Genomic DNA, 14,474 nt, shown 5'->3' with positions numbered 1-14,474 from the left:
TTGTTTCGTCTCGATGAATTACGTTCTGCCTTGGACGCCGCGATGTCGATCGGTTTGTTATTTAAACGTGATTGCGTCTCGCGCTGCATAAAATTACGTGCGTGTATGTGTGTGTGTCGTCATATTTTGTAAATTAATTAAAAATATTTATAAGTCGTAAAGAGTGGAAGTCAAAGTCGAACTTGCGCGCGCGCAGGAGTTTTCATAGATTAATAATTATTTATACTATTTATGCGTATAAAATAATTATGCATATATTTACTATTTATTACTTATATTTTACAACTTTCCCTCTTAAAATTTTATCGAGATGCACCTCGCGGTGCTCGAGACTTCCCGCGAAGAACTCATTCCTTTGTGAGATCGCACCTTCGTGCTAAACGAAGTCGCTGAACGATGAGACGGCTTCATGCGAGAAGAGAGTTAATGACTCTCGCGAGATGCGGTGGAAAATCTATCTGCATTTAGATGCATCTTTAGACCATCCGGCTAGGATGTGGCGATCGGTATTTAGGCCTCGCGTTACGCAACGCACGACCATCACCGGCGATGGATAAGAAATTATCTCGAGGATCGCGGGGGAATGGTAGTGGATCGTCTGGCTGACATTGAACTCGCATTTTCCGTATGCGCCTCGCGTTTAGCCGAACGTACGACGGAAGACTATCTTCTTTTTTTCTCCCTCTCGTTTTCTGCTCGCGCCTATATTTCGTTCAATTCAGTCACGTAAACGCTCGTCCGAGCGCGTTTGACACATGACTATCCGTACCTATCTACCTACGTGCTCGGGAACGCGTAGAGCGGGCATCCGCCAATTGCGAAATGCAGGAATTTAAAGAGGCATTCTTCATAAGGTCAGCAACGACGCTCGGGGTCATCGTCGTAATTGTACACGCAATTAAAGTGCGTGCCCGGCCATGTAAAGTGCGGCGCATGTACCTATTCATCGTAAGAAGTGTGCGCTTATTAACATTTCCAAAATCGCCAGCCAAGAATAAAGATAAATTTACTGCTTCAAAAAATATGAAAAAGTTATATAAAATACATCCTTTTTCTAAAAGTCATAATTTTTTACCAATGTATGTGATTAATATAGTTTTTTCATGAATATAAAAATTATTCTATCTTTATAAAAAGAGAGAGAGAGAGAGAGAATTTCTTTGAATACATGACCTCGGTACTAGACGTGAAACATCTCTTCTTACGAAACGAGATTTCATTTTCGTAATACCTCGATTGCATATAAAAAACGTATTATCTCAGAGACTCCCTCGTAAAATCATCGCACTTCTTCAGGGTCATCGCAGTAATTGTCTGCAGCAATTAAAACAAGCGCGGGAGGCGAGATGGTGTGTTCCATGTTCTCAACAGTTTTGTCATAAAAAATTCGCATAAGACAATCTAAAAGCAATGTGACAAGAAGGACTGAGATAAAACGGCAAGCCTCACAGTGTCTTTGATTTGCGATTACAATGTATGAAATAACGAATAAGTACTACTACATGACCAATTATTAATTTAAGTAAAGAAACTCTGCACCAAACTATTCGTATCATATGCAAAAAATGTATGATTTTGAAATTTAAGTGATAATTACTGCGGAAATAGAGTGTGCACTTCGGATACCAGGTTTAATGGTACTACAAAAATAGCCTGAACGAAAAGTACCTTAATTATATGTAATTATAGTATATAAATGAGATTATTTAATACAAAAAAGCGTTCAATCACGGCGAAAAATTGCTCGCGTTGTACGTGCCTTTGAAAAACACTTGTTTAATTTATCGTAATTATACATATACGTTCATGCACTTACTGCATAAGTTAAAAAGTTCCAGTCATCGAATATTATCGTAGCTGAAAAATAAACGAACCTCTGATCTCTTCCACAAAATAGAATGCCGCGAAAGGATTTTGCGGAGGTTCCAATTATTTTATTGCTCGCCCTCGGTCTCTCACTCTTCTGATACGTTTGTCAGTTATGAAAGGCAGAAGTTGCAATGCCTGCGCGCAACGCCGGGGTCATCATGGCAATTACTATGCAGTTAGAGAATGTGCGGCTGACGATCGACGACGTTGCGCACCTTGTAAGAACCGGTAATTTTGCAATATTGTTGCCCGATTCGCGGGAAAAATATAATAAAACCCCCCGCTTCTCACAAGGGACGAGTGTAATTGTGCCGAAAAACGGTCGTGCGTGCGCCCGCGAACCGATCCGCAATTTCTCCTTATATTTCGAGCGACAGAATTGTCGCGCGTTGCGAAAGATTCCCAAACTACTTAGCGAATTCGTATATTCTCGTTTCTTGCGGTAACGACGTCCTTAACCAAATAATAGTCCCTCATTAGCGCGTGTCTGACCTCGCAAATTCTTAAATACGTGAAACGTGAGGTGCCAGATTATCGAGTGCAATTGACACTTAACGATATATCCGATTACATTATTTTTTTTTAATAATATAAATACAAGTTTTTTTTATATCGTTGAATGCTTTATTGAGAGATCACGCAATAATTGATAAAAAATCGCCGAAATCAAAGGAGATAATCTATCTCGCAATTATTGCAGTAATTGCGAATCGCGCCTATATTCTTGCCAAGTTAGTCAAGATTTAATTAAGCGAGAGTCTGTTATCGCTAATGATCATAATTGTAATATTAGCAATATAGTGCAATAGCTATAAATTACACATAGCTATTTTATAGTACAGTCCTTCTATAAGTTATCGACTCCTATCTATTATTAGTTATGCTTCACATTTAAAAAAAGCACGAAAACGTATAATAGTTCATGAATAAATTGTAAATAAAATTGTAATAATTATTGTAAAATTACATTATGCAAGACGTGCTTCTAATCTTTATCTATGAGAATTTTTTTGACCAAATAATCACAAGTTAATCATAATTTTTTTAAAGAAAGATCTTTCCATAAAAACAAATAGAATACAAAACAAAAGTATCAGTCATTGGAAACATTATTCAATAAGTAGATTATGTACCGTTCAACCAAAACTTGCAAAGCGAGATAATTTACCACGTCTAATTATATATTATTATTCTGTATAAGCGACAATATCGATCGATCGATTCGCGCGGAAGAAGAAAAAGGAATACGGAATTTTCAGCGGCGGATTATCGCACTTAGCGCGCCTTACAGCCTTGTAACATATACGCAAATAACCTAATAAATCTCGGTATAGGCTGTTCATCCTTCGGAGTCCTTGACACCGACGCGGTGTCACCGACTGCATCGCGTCGCTCGTTGAGGAAAAGGAGAGCCGGTTGGCTGTTCGCCATCGTCCGTCCGTCCAGTCGTAGAAGCGACCCGGATCAACCTCGCGTTGTTTCCCAATACGTGGTCTTCTTCGTAACGTTATTCACCACCGTCTACGTCACTCCTCCCCGCGACGTGTAGCGTAATCTCCTTAGAAAGACGTTAATGATCCTTTGGAGTTATCGACCACGAGAGGTTCCGCTCGGCTACCTCGATGAGCATGTGTGGAAGACGCTCTTTCTCAATAAAACGCGAGAGTTTCTGGTTTGCGCTGCTCCTTTGACGTTCCTGAATTTTTCACGAGTGACGACAGCGATGTGCAAGAGTAGTGATGATATACTTGAGCGGGGCATCGCAAATGATATACGCAAATTGTAACGCGTATTTGACACAGCGGTGTAATTTTGCCGCCAATCTGAATGGCACGAACAAAGAAATTGTAACGATTAATGTTGAGTAACGTTCGACTGATGCGTGAAAGGTGTTCGCTGACCCAGATCAATAATCGCGATTCGAGAGATTTTCAACTAACGGCTTAGTTGCGCTAATGTTTTCGCTCCTTGGAAGTATCGGTTATCCTCCGGTGCAATTAATTTGTAGCAATAATCGATGAAATTAATTTGTTCGCCGATTGCGGTGTCCATCGTGAAATTGATAAAAAATTTCTTTAACGAGGCTACACGTTGATTATAAGAAAGAGAGTCGTTTATATGCGTGCAGTTATTTTTTATCAATATAACTCAAGAAATTAATTGATGATCACTAATAATTACCGAGTGCGTAATAATAATTAATTTGAATGGATTTTATTTCCCAATCCAAGTGTACTTCGGCAACCGGCAATTAATCCTCTCGTTACTGCAGGTTTTAATCGTAGGGGACAAAGAGAGGTCGTTACCGAGTGACAGTTTGTTAGTAATTAGTGGTATCTACACGTCTTATCGATGATATATAAGCATGAAAGTTAAAAGGAAGGAGAGGATGATGGTGATGATAATGTTTGCGTTGTCAGTAGCTTTGGTAATGAAAAACTCAAGTAATCTGCCGATACGTCCGCCTGTCGGACATAGAATAATCGCAGAAGACGAATAAATAATATGCCACAATAATAGGCCACTTAAAGAAAAATAATTATCGACAACATGAAACTGCTTTTAAGTAACAATGCGAATGTGCGCAAGCTACGATTATTCGTCATATTAATGATTGCGCAAGACAAATGTCATTGTTTCCAAGTTAAAAGTATTTATGCGTCTCGTAACAATTTACGAGCAAATCATCCCCCATCATGTGGTTGCACTCCGGACGTATAATTCGACGATGCATCGCAATAATAAACGTTCTTATTCCCGATGTGTGCGCGGAAATTATTAGTTATGCATTTAATTGCCGAACGGCCAATCAGCGATATTTTACATTATCGCTCAAATACAGAATATAATGATGTACTTAAATGTAATCGAACACCTGTAACGATCTCGTTTGCGAGCGTAGCGTTTTTTGGACGTAATCATGTCAAGGAGATATTTATAAAATAGTAGTGTAAGAACGCTGGCATTTAGCACTTTTGAAGAGCGAGCTTCGAGAAATGAGCTATATCTGCATTTATTAAAATGTTGATAACTGAATAATGTAAATTATTACTTTGTCAACGATCAATACAAAGTTCGTTATGGCATCGTTTATGGCATCTTATTAATATATTATATATTATATAATTATGGCACATCTAGTAAAATATATAAATTTTTCCTCATAGTTCAATTGTGACGGTGTTTTTTAAGGACACGTTTTCTGATCTAAAGTTTAAAACGATAAATTGCAAGTGATGTGAAAAATATATATTGTTCCATTATTTATCTAAAATTAATTGAATATTAAACGACGATAAAATGCAACTTAAATTTTTCGACAACATTTTTCAAGGCTATTCTCGGTCTTATCGGGTTGTAAAAATAAGACAGATTCGGTGAACAAAAACCCGTCATAACGACCTCGTACGATATACGATCATGTATACAGTATGCAAGAATTTCATCTACTTACATAACGTTTATTGTTGAAGTTTTTACGCATGATCCTGCAGGCAATCCAGTTGTAATAACCGACATCTGTTTCTTTCTCGCTCAAAATTCGAATTATATTGGTAATGTAAAGAAGGATTAAATTACGTTATAGAGATTTATAGGAGAGAGTTTATACGAGAATTTTTTTTATATAAAATTTATATCTTAGATTTCTTTATCTGCATATATTAAGAAAAAAACTTTACAATACTAAAAAATTTAAAATAAAAATCTTAATTAAAGAAAGTATCGTTAAAAAATCGTCTTTTTTGTAAAACTTCCAAATAGTCTAAAATAAAAAAACATTTAAATATAAAATCTTTAAATATAATTGCCGCCGAAATTTTTGCATAAGAAGAATGCTGACGTAAGATTCAATCTATGAAAGTACGATAGTATGAAATAATTATTTAATTTATCTTTAATTCTAATGATTTATTACATTAAATTGAAACGATTACGTATAGAATGTATCTTACAAATTTTAACAGAAATCATATAAATATTTTGTTTTTAGAAAATTAACATACATCTTTCTATAGCGTACATATCTAAAGATTCGAAATGCAGATATAATTTATTTAGCCTTCTTTATGCTAGATTTCTTAGCCTAGGCAGAACGTATTATGACATAGAGAATTTTTCTTTTATTATATCTATATACATATGTATAGACTTTAATTAACACCGATCTTTAATAGATAAAATAGATCATTAAGGAAACGATTACTAAATGCTTCATTATTAAATTATATTTAAGCAATACACAAGACCTTTGGAAATAACCGGAAATGTCAATCTATCGATGATAAATCTACAGATAATTTTCATCACCTAGTAAACTTATTATAATCTTCCGACACCCACGCTTTCGAATCAGCGAAACTAGTTAAGCGCAATTAAATGAAATTAGACAAAAAAATGCTCCCTGTAAAGATCTAAGAAATTAACGATGAACGCTCGCTTGCTTCGAGAACAATGGTCATCGGAGTTTACGCAAGCATAGTTAACAGGGTTACAATCGCACGCGCAGTTTTCGTCTAGTTCATGCTAAACTCTGCACTTGGGAGGTCCTTTAATGAGGCACCGGAGAAGGCAATCTTCTCGATTCTTATACCGATAACCCGAATGTTCCCGCGAACTTTCTGTTTCTATTTACGCTACCGTGGTATTTCTCTGCGTATCACCATATGTACAACGCGCATATTCTCTTTCATCCTTTCATAGCGTTAAATAACGAAGATAAGTACTTTCCAGCCATAATTCACCAGTAAAAATTATCACATTTAATATTCCTTAATAGATTAAAATCTTAAAAACGTAATGTGATTAGAATAGTTGATAACTTGGTTATAAAAAATACGTGGACGTCAAGTTTGTTAAACCAAATCATTATTATTGTTCATTAAAAGTTACGTAAGTAGGCAGCGAGATAAGAGATATAATAGCGCAGATTATATTTTACGTTAATTGCTAAATGACAGCAGAGAGATTATCGCTGATGTTCGGGGATTAGATTGTAAATTTCGTCTTCCCTTTTCAACATCCCGAAGCGCCCTATCTTCGCTTGGTCCTCTTCGATCTCTCGATTTCACTTTTGGCGGCCGCGGCGCACTCTTCCTCCCCGCGCGCGCGCGAGCCTTCCTTCCTCCCTCTCCCCTTTCTACTTTCGGTCTCTCCTTTTCTCGGCGATTGCGTAAGCGGCGCGTTTGAGCGCAACGGTGATATTTGCCGCGGCGCCTGTGAACCGCACGCGTGCCCCTCCGAATGAAAAGGACCATTACACTGCAGCGTGCAATTTGTAAAATGCGCATTTGCCGCAAATCCGCGAAAGTAGAGCGATTGTTGATTAGCGCTTGTCTAACAGCGGTGCCCAATTTCCTCTTGCGTTTTAATCGCCAGAAATTATCCGATTCGTGCCGGTAATTATCGCCGGTAACGACGAAAAATTTTATTTCCTTTCGCCCTAAAAGCCTTCAACGTATTCCAATCAACGCGATTTGACGCGTTTTCATGTTACGTTGCGTTATTCATGTGATCTTTGCGCAACACCTAGCGTTGAAGATAGCACACTTATTCTATCCTGTTTATAATTCATGTATAGTACTTGAAATCTCTAGAGCAGAGCAAGTATAATGAACAGGAGCAAGTTGCGTAAGGCAAATTTCTTGCATAAATATCGATAAAAAGTTTGACAGAGAACATCTGCTATCCGAATCATGCGTGACCGTACTTTAAGGTAGGAAGGCTAAAGTCAATTACGACTAAGCACGCGTAATTGATACGGCATAAAGTTATCGCGTATCTAAAGCGAATGGCGAACAAATTGCCAATAACTTAGTAATTATCTGCCATCAGATACGTTCAAAATTACTCGGGATTACAAAACTTGCATTATACTTTCTCGAACTAGGATAAGAGTGCGCGGTTTTTATTAATGTTCGGATTTCCGAGGCGGTATTTATTTATGCGCTTTTACTCACCTTTGTTACTTTTCGCAATCATGTATAAAGCACTTGCTATCTCGATAGTTAATGTAATTGATTTGTTGTAACTCAACTTGCTTCTGTTCGGGTTAACAGTTTACTCGCGCAGTCAAGAACGGCAATGTCTGTCGAAAGTTACCCTGTTTCTCCATATTTCGTCAAGGATGAAATCGAAGCCGAAGCGGTGGAGATCGTTAAACGATGACGTATTTGACTAGTAATTGCTTGCGGTCTACGTGAATGTCGAATTCTTAATTCGAGTTTTAACATATCGTTTATTTAATACAATTCAGAAAAGTGATTATATCAATTCCTCTGATTCTTGCGAACGCTTTATCATTAAAAATTTCGCTTTAAACACGTTCAACCGTGAGCAATAATCGTGAGATGTCCTAATCCACAGATAAACAGTAATCGCTGATCTCGTAATTAATTAGGAAGAATCCGACACGCGATTATCAGGGAGAAGGGGATGCCATTAAATGTAAAACACGGAATATTATCGTCATCTTCATCGTCAGCCTCTTTTTTTTTCTCTGACATAAGGCGTGTTTATGCCACTGACATCGACGCGGTGGCGATGGCGAATTAAGGTGAGGAGGGGAACCGTGAGGACGCGAAAAGCGCGAGGAGCAGTCAAGGCGATGAGACAGGGGAGGTGGCGAAGAGGCCGCGGGAGTGAGGGACGGGCGAGAGGCAAGGCCGTTCTTTGACCCGAAACGTGGTCAGCTCGGCGCCAATTTTTCGGGAGGAACCGGTCTTACACGGCCCCCTGGAATTTTGGCTGGCGCGCACACCACCGGGCCACGGTTGATTTCGCCGAGAAAACCGAGGGCGACATGTTGGCATTATTGTGGCGGAGCCGCTGCTGTCTCTCCCCGCCCCGACGACGTCGCCGAGGCCCCGCGCGAACAATTAATATCGAGAGAACCCCACTTCGTGTTTGGTGAACCTCGTCAATCAACGGTAATCGAGGATCACGTAAAAAACAAGGAGAGAAGTCAGCATGCGCCCCATGGATCAACGACGTTTGACATCGGTTTGATATTTGTGTGAAAAATCCTACGGTTAATTAATTAATTTTTAATAAATTCTATACGAGATATTATGATTTATGGAATTTTAAATTAGTTAAATAAAAGTATTTGGCATTACAATTATTCATTTTTATCAACGTGATGATGATAATAATAATAATCTAGTAAATATTGTTATAGAGATATATATTTACAATTTTAACAACTTTTTAAAAATGTTTTACTTTTCACGATTTCGCCTAAATCGCACACTACATGTGCTCGTTCTTATTAAGATATAAATACATAAATACATTAACGATTGAAGTAAAATAATACGCGACCTACATTAGCTCGATTCCAGATTGTGGTGTGAAGAAATATTTACCTACGGGGCCTCTCTCCCCCCTCCTCTCTCCGGTTTGCTTCTCGTCGCGACCTGGATTCTGCATCTACCGGCTGCAACAATTTTTACCTTAATGCTCCTGGTGCACGGTGCAATTTTTGCTTCGGGAAGCGCGCATTCATTGTCGGCGCTTATTATCGCGACGGCTTGGGTCCGATTTAATCTCGGCAACTACCTCCTTTCTTTGTGCAACACATCTGTTCATACGTATAAATTACGCGCCGCATTTTCATGCATATTAACACATATCGCGCTCTCATCCTCAGCCGTTAATAGGGACTGTTGCGAATCGCAGAAAATCCGCGCCGGGAATCCTAATCGTCTCCTCGAATCCGACGCGCATTTACGCGAGTCGATTTATCGGTGCATCTTTGCATCTCTCTCGCCCCTTTTCACGATCCGCATCTCTCCTCCTCTTTCGGACTCGTCTCTTCTTGCATGCGAGACGATGTACACGTGCACGCGTTCTCGTAGAAATGCATGATGCACCTGTACACTCGCCACACCTGTGCGCGCGCTCGGTAAGAAAAGCTCATCGATCTTCTCATTCCTTCTCGATCTTGTACCTTCTCCATCGCTTCTTGGCTCCGTTATCGTAAATATTATACTACTGATATTGAAATAATATTGAATAATGAGCATATAAGACCTAATATAGTTAACAATTGGTAATCGTGCGTCAAAATTTTTTTATTTATTAGTAATTAATTATTAATTTTTTTATTTATTATAAAACCGCGGCTTTTAAATACTGCACTGGCATCATTTTGTCTCTGAAATAATATATTGTATTATTATCTTATCCGTATAATTTGTAGCTGCATTTATTATTTAATGAAAGTTATTGGTTGTAATGAGAATTATTATTGTTTGAATATAATGTTTAATGTCTGCAGCATCTACCGGAAGCCATACGTTAATGTTTTATCTGTACCATTTTGTCTCATTGTTAAAACGGCGATTAACATTAATTGTGTGTGGTTTTGTAAATACACGCATTAAATGATTGTTACGGGATAATTATATCTTCTGCCGCAACAAGATTTAACTGATTATGAAAAATGTGAAATGACGCATATGTAGATAATTGCTGATTTACAAACCAGATTTTATGACGTTAACATGATGTAAAAATCATTTAACATTAATCGATATATATTATTTTCAAAATACGTTATTATTATGACAATTTGTTAGTATAAAAAAATTTTTGTAAAGATGCAGGAAAAATAATGCGCTAGAAACTGATATACTCAAAAGAAATAATTTCACAATTCACAATAGTATTTTACATGATATATAAAATTATTAAAACTGATTTTAATAAGATTGACTTTTTAATATTTCGTTTTTTTTTTTTTTTGCAAATTACATTGTTCGAGATAATAGTAATGTTTTTAGTTCCATAATATTTCTTTGGCACATGTTTAACAATATGCATCTTCCAATATGTACTTATAATATGAGTAGTAAAATCTGATAATTGCAAATCAACCTTGGTTGGTCTGATCAGTGCGAAAATATATCCTCTCTCTGTAATGTTCCTTGACAGCTAATTAATTCTTTGTGTTTTTTAATAATTTTGCTAAAATTTATTAAGAAATATAACATGAATATCTCAATAACATTTATAATCTTCATTTTTTGAATCTTATTTCAAGCTTTAGTTAAAAAGAATTTTTTAAAAATTATTAGGAGAGAATTCTTAAATATATCTAGAAAAATTATATATAATTTATCATCAGAATTTAATCTCAAAGTAATCTTTTGGTTTTATATTTTACATTAAAATATTTTTTTATCAAAAATTTTAATACTTACAAAGAAAAATCAGATATGTAAGTTTGTTAGAATTATTTAATCCTTACAATCGATCCTATTTTATAAATATAAAATCATTTTACATGTCGTTTTTAATCGCACGATTAAACTTTCTTTATTTATATATAAAATAGTGAATTCTTCATGAAAACTAGAATTTTAAGAAGTATTATAGAAATATTAATTTTGCACATTCAGATGTCTAACAAATAAGCTAAAATATAAGAGCGATTTTAGGTCATAAATTTTTCAACTTCAGCAATTGCTGCAACGTTTGCCTTACGTTTCACTAAAGTAGCTTCTATAATTATTAAAGTAATGTATTAATCTTTGTGCATAAGCTCTTTTTCGTTTACATTTCGCGGCGTCCTTGATGTCTTGAAAAGATACCGTCTTTGTCGAGTCTCTACCGTCTCTATCGCAAACTGATGATTTAATATTTTTTACTATCTACTGATGTGCTTCTAGGCGAATAGAAAAATTTCATTTGTACGTTAATACACCGTACAATGTCGGAGTCGCGATTACAAATTTCGATCTCGTCGCGAGATCTTCTCCGCCTCGAAAAAAAGCGTGTTATTCAACATCGTGAGTAATGAACAAACTATTCGGTTACGCAAGCAAGGCCTGGTAAACGTGCGATCCTTTAGTATCAAGGATTCCACCGAAGCGCCAAATAAATCGGTTATCCATGAGCGAGATGATGCGCAGCTATAGCAGCCTTTGGTGTCACGTTCGTCCGTTCGTGACAACAAGTCGAATGCCGATAGAGCTTCATCACGTTGAGTCTATGAACTTGTATTAGGTACAATCTTCATGCCATTTTTAGCGCCTATGTGTCGTTTACAAATGCTAAAATCATCAAAATAATTCACAAATATACGCGAAATAAAATCTACCAGAACATATGTGACTCTGATGTAGTGTACGAAGTTTGTATTATATTAACGAAGATTAAAAAAGTCACAATCTCTAAGATATATAAGATGATTTTAAAATGGATTTTATTACCTATTATTTAATTATAATATTTAATAATAAAATTCGAAACAGAAAGTTTATGATATCTGCTATGAAATCGTAACGAATGAACGAGTTGATCATTTGTTAATAATCCTATCCTATATATCAGTTTTAAATTGCTAATTATGCATATAAAAGAATAAAATTCCGTGGAATTCGATCAAAAGTGCATGCATGTGTGCTTAATTAACTATGCAAACATATTTATAAATAGCAAACACACCATGTATTCTTAGCTTAGCACATAGTTTCAAAAGTAGGTAATAATTTCTTTATTGTGACAAAGTCTTTATTAGAATTCTTCTAGATGAAGATCCTGTCTTTATTATGAATAATCAACATGCCATTTTTAGTGCGGATACGTCATTTACAATTGCTCATGATATCATAAAACAATAAGAATTTCCAAAATTTGACTAGTTTATTTATACATATTATTAATTCTCTCTAAAAAGCTGACATAATATCGTAAACTATTAAATAAATTATAGTGATTATTGTATATCGATAATATTTTTTTAAAAAGTCCGACAGATAAATTTATTATGATTTTAAAGAATCAATTAACAAGATACAGTTATTTCTTTTAAATTCAAGGACTAGAGACTTAATCATCTGTTTTTTTCTCTCTGGTTCTGAAAAGATTTACTCCATTCTTATACCAAAGCACAATAGTATGAATGTATTTGAATATGAATAATATATCTCGTACATTTCTTCGTAAAGCTGACGATCAAATAGCTATATTTCCATTTCTAATTGCATTCTTGCTGCAAACTGTCAAAGATGCTGTTCATTAGTCTCATCATTGTTATTGATATCTCATATATAAAGGTACATACACATATATACATGTGAAAAGAGTCTACATGTGTTTACGCGATCTCAACACGGTGCAACTACAATATATGGTAATAAAAGGAAACGTTTCGCAAGTCTGGCCGTCACAGACGACATCGATACGACACATTATGCGGGTGCCAGGTTAAACCGATAGGAATATCAATGATTTACACTAAAAATATGAAATTAACAATATTACTATATTCTGCGAATTTTTATTATTATGCAATTTTTTTTATTCTCAATAGTATTCAAAATTAATATTGACTATAAAATTAAGTATTGTAAATTATTGAATATATATTTTAATAACGAAATAAAATAATTTAGGAAGCAAATTATATTCGTATATATAGAAAAATTGAAAAGCAATTATAACTGAATATGCCTTTGAAAATATGCCTTTAATCTTTTTATTACGTATAATTAAAAATAATTCTTTACTCGTGGAAGAGTCTCGGCAAGCTGTATCAATACAGCTGTGATTACCAATCGTATACATAAGAATCCCTGATCTCTGAATGTCATTTTTTAAAGTAAAAATACTAATTGCACGTTTATATAGCATATATACTTTCGCAGTAGCATTGATCAAAGTTCGAACATAATAGCAAGGGCAGCACGAGAGTAAATAAGAAAATAATATTGCTTTTTGAGAGCGATATGTTACCAAATAATGGCCTAGAAAAATGCAGTATCATTGCGGTTGCAAAAAAACAAATAATAGAATGTCAAAATTCTTATTTGTGGTATGAATTGATTTGTAACGGGCATTCCACGAATGTCTCGAAGATTGTTAAAGCATATATGTGTCAGTCTACTTAGGCTAGACCTCGGTAAAATGAACAGCCTTATAACCGTCTTCTTCCTCGCCTTCTCGTTGTCGCTTTTATAATGATATTCCACTTTGTTAACATCGGACGCAAAGTCGGTAGCCATGATCCGTTTCCACGCACCGATGCATCCGACTCTATCTCCACTCCATCGTCGTCGTTGTTGTCATTGTAGAAATCTAAGAACAATCGACTGCGAAATAATGATGATAGTCTCCCTAACACATGAGTTGCTATTTTGTTTTCTTTATGAGAACCAAATCACAAAGAGTGAAATATCAAATAAGTGTGTACAAAATAAATGTGTGTAAAAATGTCGCAATAATTTATAAACGCATCAGTTTGATCTCGAGATTCAACCGTGAATAATTGAACTATTTGTGAGTTTAGCTACAAAGCCATATGGCGTGAGAATTACATAAATATATGTAAAATCTTATCTATTATTTGAATAATAATAGCCGGAAAAATACAAGATAAAGTCCAAGATAATGAAGCGGAATTTGCATGCGTAATAAACTTAGGAAATATTTAAATTGTATATTCATTATAAATTGGAATTGAAATGTAAAGATGTATGGGATATAAGTCATTTGTCGCAATGATATAAGAATATGTTAATGAATTTTGCTGCTCAATAATTGCTTTAGAATTCTTATCGGAAGATTCTCGATTTAATTAGATGTACATATACATGTATGTC

General features: G+C 35.5%; 1 protein-coding gene across 2 annotated transcripts in view; it reads left to right on the top strand.

Annotated features, from left to right (window-relative positions):
• Positions 1–14,474, top strand: part of Nudc (nuclear distribution C, dynein complex regulator) — a 75,286-nt gene that overhangs the window by 58,368 nt on the left and 2,444 nt on the right. The gene's annotated exons all lie outside the window — the stretch shown is intronic.

This window comes from Camponotus vicinus, unplaced genomic scaffold (genome assembly GCF_025532165.1).
Source record: "Camponotus vicinus isolate PSW18456_S1 unplaced genomic scaffold, iyCamVici1.0 SCAF_10, whole genome shotgun sequence".
In the NCBI taxonomy this organism is placed as follows: domain Eukaryota; kingdom Metazoa; phylum Arthropoda; class Insecta; order Hymenoptera; family Formicidae; genus Camponotus; species Camponotus vicinus.
The sequence above is the reverse complement of the archived record's forward strand: the minus strand, read 5'-3'. Positions and strand labels throughout refer to the sequence as shown.